General features: G+C 40.7%; 1 pseudogene; it reads right to left on the bottom strand.

Moving 5' to 3' along the window:
- Positions 1-6092: 6092 nt before the first annotated feature.
- LOC119518384 lies at positions 6093-7698 on the bottom strand (annotated as a pseudogene).
- Positions 7699-8956: the final 1258 nt, after the last annotated feature.

Below are 8956 nucleotides of genomic sequence, written 5' to 3'. Positions count from 1 at the left end.
AAACCTGAATTTTCCCTGAAAGGAGATCTAGGGAGGTTTTAACCACTTTGGTCCACTACCAACAAAAACTATTTCTGAAGAATATGTTATGCTTAAAAACCTTTTCCCTGTCTAGTGATTCTAAATCTTGACCTCACATGATGCTCTATTCATATATATTTTTTTAATTAGAGAAGTTGTGGGTTTACAGAACAATCATGAATAAAATACAGGATACCACCCTATTATTAACAACTTGCATTTGTATGGAACATTTGTTACAATTGGTGATAGCACGTTTTTATAATGGTACCCGTTAACTAAAGTCCATGGTTTAACTTAGGGTTTTCTGTTTGCATAGTGCAGTTCCATGGATATTTTTAAAATTTTATTCTATTACCATATATACAATCTAACATTTCCTCTTTTAACCACATTCAGATATATATTTCAGTGTTGTTAACTGTGTGTACAATGCATTCATAACTTTTATAACCTCTTCCTATATCTTAGTTTATATATTCAGCATTTGACCAAAGAAACCAAAAATTTTGCAAATACCCCAACTTTTTGAGGAGTTAATGGTCAGGATGCTTTCTTTTAGTTATTATGAAGCACTTACAAATTCCTGGATCTCAGGTGGCCTGGAAAATGAATGTAATCCTCAAATTTATCTCTTGGTAGCAAATGCCTCCACATCAGTACTATCACATGGCAATTAATCTGAAATATATAGGACCCAGATAATTTTCTTCCCTTCGCAGCTAAGATCCTGTGATAGAAACCCACAGAATTCCCAGTTATGGTATTTTCTTGATTTCTTGAGAGGAAAAGAGGAAGTAAAACTAGGCTCTTTAGACACTGTGGGGGTCTGGAGCCAAGTACCCCAGAAAAACATGTTCTTAAACTTAATCCATTCCTGTTGGTGTGAACCCAAAGGTAAGTTGGACCTTTTGATGGGTTACTTCAGTTACGGTGTGACCTAACTCCATCAGGATGGGTCTTAATCCTATTACTGGAATCCTTTGTAAGCAAAACAAAATTCAGACAGACAGAGAGAGAGACCCACGGGAAGCAAAAAGCTGAAGGTCAGTGGAACCCAGAAGAAACGGGAAAGGCCATAGGATGCTGCCATGTGCACTGCTATGTGACAGAGGGCCAAGGACCAAGGATCGCTGGCAGCCAGCCCCAGAACGCCAGCCTTCAGGCAGAAAGCATCACCTTGATGATGCCTTGATTTGGACTTTCTCATAGCCTCAAAACCAAGAACCAATAAATTCCCATTGTTTAAGCCAACCCATTGCATGGTATTTGCTTGAGCAGCCACAGAAACTAAAACAGACATTATTTAAGAGAAGTTCTAATTTAGATGTAAACAAGAATAGCCCCAGGATTCTATGGGCTAGTCGGGGACTAAATGAATCCTTGAGTGTAAATTATATACTTTGTGAATGTAGCTAACTTCCCTGTACCATGCTAAGTACCTTATACCAAGTTACTGAGTTAGAATCCTTGTTAATCTAGTTCCAGAGGCCCCAACCCCAGTGGGCTTAGGCAAAATGGCAACTCAATGACATTTCTTGAGCGTTTCCTGGGGAGCTGGATTCTGGACCTCAACGTAATGGGTTCAGGTCCCTATGTCTGGGACTTCTGGCTTTGTTCTTGCCTGGGTGTGAGCTTCAGTCTCAAGCTTTAGGAAGAGGCAAGGTGGTCACAGCTCCACCTTCACATTCTTCCAGGTTCACGCCTAGCAATAAAGCACAAGCACGGACACGCCTTGCTCTCCTAGAAGCTCCATCTAAAGCCACACATCACCTCACTGGGTCACATGCTATCTTGTAGCCAGGCCTGAGCCTCCTACCTCACCAGGGAGGGGGGCAATGGAGTCAACTGCACCCAAAGCATAGGACTGAGAGTAGTCCGGGGTGGCCCTCAGGGGCAAATTTGCCAACTGTGAACAGAAGAAAGGAAAGTTAATGGTGGCCCGTTAGAATAGCACCACTAATGTAAAACATATAGAAAACCAATAATGAAACAAAGAACAAAGTGAAAGAAACCCTTGGGCCAGCTAACATTTCAGCATTTTTAAAATTTCAAAGTGTTTTTAATGGTTGTTGTGGACAGCCCTGGCAACATTCCCATGACTTAGTAAATCAAGCATGGCTCCTCCCTCTTCTTGGGGAGGGAAACTAGCACCCTGCCTGGTTGTCCGAGGTCCTCTACTCAGGGGCAGAAGCCTGACTAGAAACCAGGTCTTAGGCTCCTAAAATTGCTCTCTCCTTCATCCTGAGGGCCGAACTGCTTTGTTTACAGAACACAATGCAGGAGGAATTTTGCTTGTTGTTGTTGTTTTAAGTAGCATTGGCCAAGTTTCCGCTTCAGTTCAGTCAAAGAACTTGCCACTCAAGTGCCTAGAAGTTTTCCTGCTCCTCCAGTTCAGTCAAAGAACTTGCCACTCAAGTGCCTAGAAGTTTTCCTGCTCCTCCTGATGAGACTGGATTGCGCTCAGGAATCATTTTATTTCCAGAATCTGGGCAGGAAGAGGTTGAGGAGCATGATGGAGAGGTAAGTCCACATATGGTGGACTTTCAGCTTGTCCATGAAATCATAAAAATCTCAGTAAAGAACAGAAAACACGAAAGCCTTTAGATGGAGGTGCGCTCTCTGCCCATGGTGCTAACCTGAGCTGTCACCCAAGTGCAGCCCTCCCCAGAGGGCTCTGCAAGCAGCAAGGTCTTGGGAAGTGAGAGCCACCAAATGGTCAACCTGGGTGTCACCATTAGCCTCGTGTCCTTTCCGAGGTTAAAATCTTTCTGAAAGGAGCTTGGGTGGATTAAGCCTTTGTGATTTGGTTGTTGGCACTCAGGAAATTTCTTGTCTCCATTCCTAATTTTAGAGCCAGCAGCTGTCACCGCTTTGTTCTAAAAGTCAGTAATTTTCCATTCCCCTTACTTACTTGTATTCCCTTAATATATTTTAATCACTCACTCTGCAAAATCTTCTAACTTGGTCTTATTTTTCTTAACCTCAAGGAAAGACGTGCATGTCATTATATTCTGTAGTTGAGTGATTCCATCTATTCTGTAATTTGTAATTGCTTTTTTAAAAATTAAAAGTTTCTATCACCTTTTATTTTACCTACGTACACTTTACTTATATAAGCCTTCTTATATTAGCTCCTAATATGACAGATATAGAGTTTTATCATGTGTTTTATAGTATATGGGATTCGATGCTTTTCATCTTCATAACAAGGGGTTGCATTTTTTTTCTCATTTGTCCATTTAATTATGTTTTAGGATTCCATGGGTGGTCACTAGAATTTCTTGAAGGTATGTTACAAGGGGTATAATAATTTTTCTCTGTTAATTTTGCATTAGTCTGGCACTTGTTTGGAAATAACCCAGTTGGGGACAAGGAGCAGGGATTAGATATGAGTTGATGAAACAAGACTGGCCAAGCGTTGCTAACTATTGAAGTGGGCGGAGGGACATGATAGTTCATTAATGTCCCTATCTTTACGTATGCTTGAAATTTTCCACAATAAAAAGTTTCAAAAATTTTTGCAGAAAGATTAATTCTAATAATCTCCCTCTAATAAAGATGATGTTGATTGTACAAGTATTGCCACCTATAGGTGGAAAACATATTAACAATTGTTTTTCTTTGCTTTGGATAAGTTGCGACACAAAAAAAGAGGAAAAATTAATTAAAACCTTCATCTCCAACCTAGCAAGTAGTAACTCTAAAATATTATTGCCATCTTTACTGTTTTTTTCCCAGAACTCTGTTCATTTGAATTTCTAGTTTCAATCCACATACATTTTATTTTATTATAATCTGTCTTCTATAAATCAGTAAAACTAGTGTTTGAAAAGGGCCAAATTATTTTTCAATATAAAGACCCATGATTTTTTAAAGTTTGAAAACTCCAAACCAGACTGTAATAAAAAGTGTATTTTTGACACTTGAAATGTGTTTGGAGACTTTGAGATTCTGTCTATATTTTAGTTTTGCATATGCATGTGAGGTTGGCATTCTTCAGCAAGTAAAAGAGCCTACAGAAAGTACTGCTTTCAAATTTGGGTGAAATGTAGGAGGCACTTCTTTAAATCACACAGAGTAGGCATAGGTAACTTTATAGATGCCATAAATGAGTGACAAAAGTAAGTACTTTGGGGGTTAAGCAGAATGTGTTGGAAAGTGTACTTGAAGCTTTCCGCAGTTCTGATACCAGGAGGGGCACAAAGTCGCCATCAGAACATATTTCAGACCTCCCTTCCTATCCTGTGATGAGTTACAAAATTCAATTAATTCTTCTTTGTTTTCCCAGGCATAAAGTGTAGTCTACATAGTAGCTGTGCCTACCCCTTTCAGATGAAACTTATAATACTATTTGGCTATTAAATTTCCAAGAGTAATCATCTCTTCTGAAGGGCCTTGCTCCGCATTTTTTCTTCATTAATTGCGACTGCTGGATCATGTCTGCCCCTTCTGCTCCTTACAAGGTATTCTGAAATGGACGAAAGTTTACTAGTAAATGAAAACATGTTCATTACCTTGATCCTGTAGGCCAAATTTATTGAAGCAAGGAGTCAGAACACAGACTTTTACATCTTCCTGAAAAATCTATACAACTAGCTAACCCTGGCTCTCTCAGTACTAATCAGACACAGCACAAAGATACTATCTCAACATGCTCAATAATCCAAACACAAATCCTAATCAAAAATCATTGCAATTCATCCATGATTCCTTTACAAAACAGTGACAGTTCCTGCTTGATGATGTTGAATTTCTAATTTTTTTTAGGATTAGAGCTCATTTTGGGGTCTGCATTTCACTGTCAAATTGTCAGTTTGTGGAAAAAAGAATAGTTTTTGAAAGAGAGAGAACTTCAAAATACAATGAGAGGCATGACAAATCTGGATGTTGCTGTGAATTTGTGAATTCAACTTGGAGCCATCTTCATTTATTCAATCAAACAACAGACACTTTTTTTCTTTCTAGTTTTTTTTTTTTTTTATTAGAGAAGTTGTGGGTTTACAGAACAATTGTGCATAAAATTCCCATATACCACCCTATTATTAATACCTTGCATTGGTATAGAACATTTGTTACAACTGATGAAAGCACATTTTTATAACTGTACGATTAACCATAGTCCATGGTTTAACTTAGGGTTCACTGTTTGTGTAATGCAGTTCCATTGTTTTTTTTGTTTTAAACTTTTTATTCTGTCTAGTTTTATTATTTGGTAGAAAGACAGGCTTATTTAGCACTTTATAAGAACATTTCGCAAACTGTATCTTCTAGATTACAAAAAGTCAAAGCCAATTTTCTTTTCTGGGTTTTTAAATCTCATATTCAAGTCACCATAACAGAAATAGGAACGGCTGTACCTGACATTCTGGTAGGTGCCTCAACAAGGGCATCTGAAGTCCTGTCTGTTTAAAAACCTGCTAGCATTTAAATCCTATGAATGACACTAAAAAGAGAATCCCAGTTTAATGATTCCAAACTCCATCCTCTAAATCTGCTCTGTGGACACTCAGTGAAATGACTTCTCCCTTCTTATTACACCCAGGTGGTTTTCTCAAACACAGGTTCAAGCCTCCCTGGGACCCAGGCACTGGCAGCCTAACATAACCTCACCCAGTCTCATCATCTGGTCTCTGGCTTTTGGTGAATTTCATTGTCATTAATCTTCAGTACTTGGAAAAAGTCTTTTTGTTAAAAAACAAACATACGAACAAAACAGCTGGGGGATGGGAGGCTATTCTAAGGATTCAACAAGAGAAATAGGCACCTTTTATGAATAGGACTTTCAAGCTCTCTGAGCCCACAACTTCACCAAAATATCATTACAGAAGTGTCTCCAAGTAATCACTTCCAACTTCAGCCCAGCAGCCAGACAGATGGGATCTGTGTACAGTGAGCATCCATTTAAAATGTCCTTGTTAGAGGAGAGCAATTTATCCCCTTAAGTCCAATCCACAGTTCTCCAGGCTGCACGTTACAGAATTAGTTGTAGAAGTAGTTAAGTCCTGCTGGACAGCCGTGAGTGCCCCGGCACTCCCGGGATGCCCCCAACCTAATGAGAAGCTCCCAGCCTAGCGAGAAGACACTGGAGATGTCTGCTTTGGAGGTGGGTGCGGGCAGGGTATGGTTCTCAGCAGGTGGGCATTGTGGAGGCTCCAGATTCACGTGTAGCAGTTGGCAAACTGCACCGGGAGTCGTCTTCCTCGTGCACGTGCAGGGGCAGGTAGGCTACTCAGTCTTGGGACCCTCAAACCGCCTGACACACTCCTTGGCCCTCAGGTCCCACAGCTTGATCTTTCCAGCCATGTCTGATGCCATCAGGTACTGCGCTCTTGTTGGAGGATTTGTACAGAGGTCACAGCAGGGTCCTGGAACAGGCGGATAGGCTCCCAGCTCTTGCCCTGATTTCAAGAGCACAGACCAAGTGCAAAGATCTCCCAGAACTACAATTCTTAAACAGCACCGGGATCAGGACAGTAAACTGCTGGGCCATCGCTATTGGTCCCAAATGACTGCCAGTATCCCGTCACCACACTGGTTGCCAGGACCAGCAGAGACAAGCCTGTACTGAAGCAGTTATTTGCCTGGATATTCAGGGGATCCGGAAACTGCAGAGCAGGCCAGGCCCTTCTCCCCCTGAATTGCTATTGGCGAACAGGGACGCTGGGAGCGGAGTGGCACAGCCTGGGGCATCTGCGATTCTCAGAAGGCACAGCAGAATGTGGGGATCCAAGTGAGTCAGCAAGGCCCAGCACACAGAATTCACCTTCCAGTTAGTGAAGTAGAGGTTTTCATGCATCTTCACGGTGAGTGCCTGTGTCTGAAGCCCGCCTGGGGAGGATGATTCCATACTTGATGCCTCCGACTGTGACAGCGTTCACTATGAAGAGCCGGTCCCTGTTGGTACCTGCCAGAAGGAGATTAAATTGGTCGCTCACCAAAGCAGAGGGATCCGAGCTCCATCCTGGACCTTTTTCTTCTGCACGCAGCTCACTCGCCACTCACGGGTTAAATGGCAGTAACTGGTGTCGCTGAGAACACCCAGCTGTCTTTTATGTAGCAAGGAAGATGCATTAAATCCCATCCTAGCTATTTGCTTTTCCTGCTTGTCCTCCTCTAGCAGCTATACTCTTTTTTTTAATTAATTTAATAAATTTTATTTTGAAATAAATTCAATCTTACAGGAACAGTTGCAAAAACAGTACAAACCCCATACATAGAACTCCATCATACCCCAACCCCCTCCCCCGATAACCCAATCCACCACCTTTAACATCCTGTCACACCACTGTTTCTTTCTTTCCCTCCCTCTTTCCCTCCCTCCCTCCCTATCTATCATCCATCATCTATTGTAGCAGCTATACTCTTTTGCACTCCATCTCTTTCTGCAGGATGCTCTCCTTCATGAGGGGGTTGCAGTTGTTATGTCAAGGAGCAAGAGGAAGTAGTGTTTCCTTTCAGGGTCAAAGTAACCCCCTGGTAGACCTGGCCCGGAAGAACTTCTACCTCTGCTGGATGAGGTAGGTGGGGCCTCGTCATCACCGCAGCCAGAATCCTGTGGGCCTTGGGGTGTCCCTGTGTTACACCTCTCAATAGAGCCACCTTGTCTCACCAAGGGCTTTGCTGGTGATTCCTTCTCCCATGGCTCCTTCTATTCTGATGGCTGCTTTTATCCATTTCTGTTCCAGATTGGTGGGTCCCTCCAACAGATACTTTTTAATTTTTTTTATTATTAAATTCAGTTTTATTGAAATACATTCACACACCATACAATCATCCATGGTATACAATCCACTGTCCACAGTATGATAACATAGTTATGCGTTCATCATCACAATCTGTCTCTCCAACAGATACTTTTTGAATAAAGCAAGGACTATAGAATTTTTGACACTTTCTCTGCCCTCAAAGATCTTATAATCTAGTAAAGGAGCTAAGGCATGTATGCAAAGAATTGTAAGTCAGAAAGTAACCCATATGATAAAAGTGACTGAGAAGTAATTAAATCAGTTAAAGATTGGCACTTGAGTAGACATGCAAATCTATGGGACAGAATAGAGTCCAGAAATAGACCCAAAAAGACAATTTGTTTCTGGATAAAGGTGGTATTTCAAATCAGTGGGGGAAAGGTAAGTTTGTTTAATACATGGGGCTGGAGAAATGAGTGTTTAGTTCCAACTTACTCTATGTAAAATACATTCCAAATATGTCAAGGATTTAAATGCAATGAAATCATTAAAAGTCCTTGAAAAAGTTATAGCAAAAATATGTTTTTAAATCTTGAAGTGAAGAAGCTACACAGAAAACCAAGGAATCTTTTAAAGATTGATACATTTTACTGTATAAAGGTTAAAATGTATTGCACAGGGAAATAGTATATATTGCAAGATCTATCTTAGATTGAGTGAATTTCTTTAATGCATAAAGTGCTCCTATTGATTAACAAGAAGTCCAACAAACCAGTAGAAACTCTAATTGAAAGGAATAAATTAATATTTTTTTTCATGCATCAGAATGGCAAAGATAAATATGTTAATACTCCAAGGGTGAAGGAGACAAAGACTCATTTAGTGACTGTTTCTGTAGAAATTCAAGGACTGAGGCTCTGGACTAGGAAGGAAAGTAATTTTAATCCCATTTTTAGGTTGTTGAGAGAGAGAGAAAAAGATTGATTTTGAATGAGAGAAGGTTTGGGTGGGGGAATGAGGGAAGACACTCATGCTGCCCGGGTCAACAGAGCGAGGCCTTGTGGAGGGCAGGACAATGAACTGGGCTGAGAACACCGTAGCTGCAAAGCAGAGATGCGGGCACTTCTGAGTTTGAAACAATGTCTAACCTAAATTCCACATTTTCATCAACTGAATGAGGCTGGGATCTCAAAGGTTCTTTTATTAAACAAAAGGATTATGGCCCTGAAAAAAATCAGAACATCCTG

The sequence above is a fragment of the Choloepus didactylus genome, chromosome 22 (genome assembly GCF_015220235.1).
Source record: "Choloepus didactylus isolate mChoDid1 chromosome 22, mChoDid1.pri, whole genome shotgun sequence".
Lineage (NCBI taxonomy): Eukaryota > Metazoa > Chordata > Mammalia > Pilosa > Megalonychidae > Choloepus > Choloepus didactylus.
The sequence above is the reverse complement of the archived record's forward strand: the minus strand, read 5'-3'. Positions and strand labels throughout refer to the sequence as shown.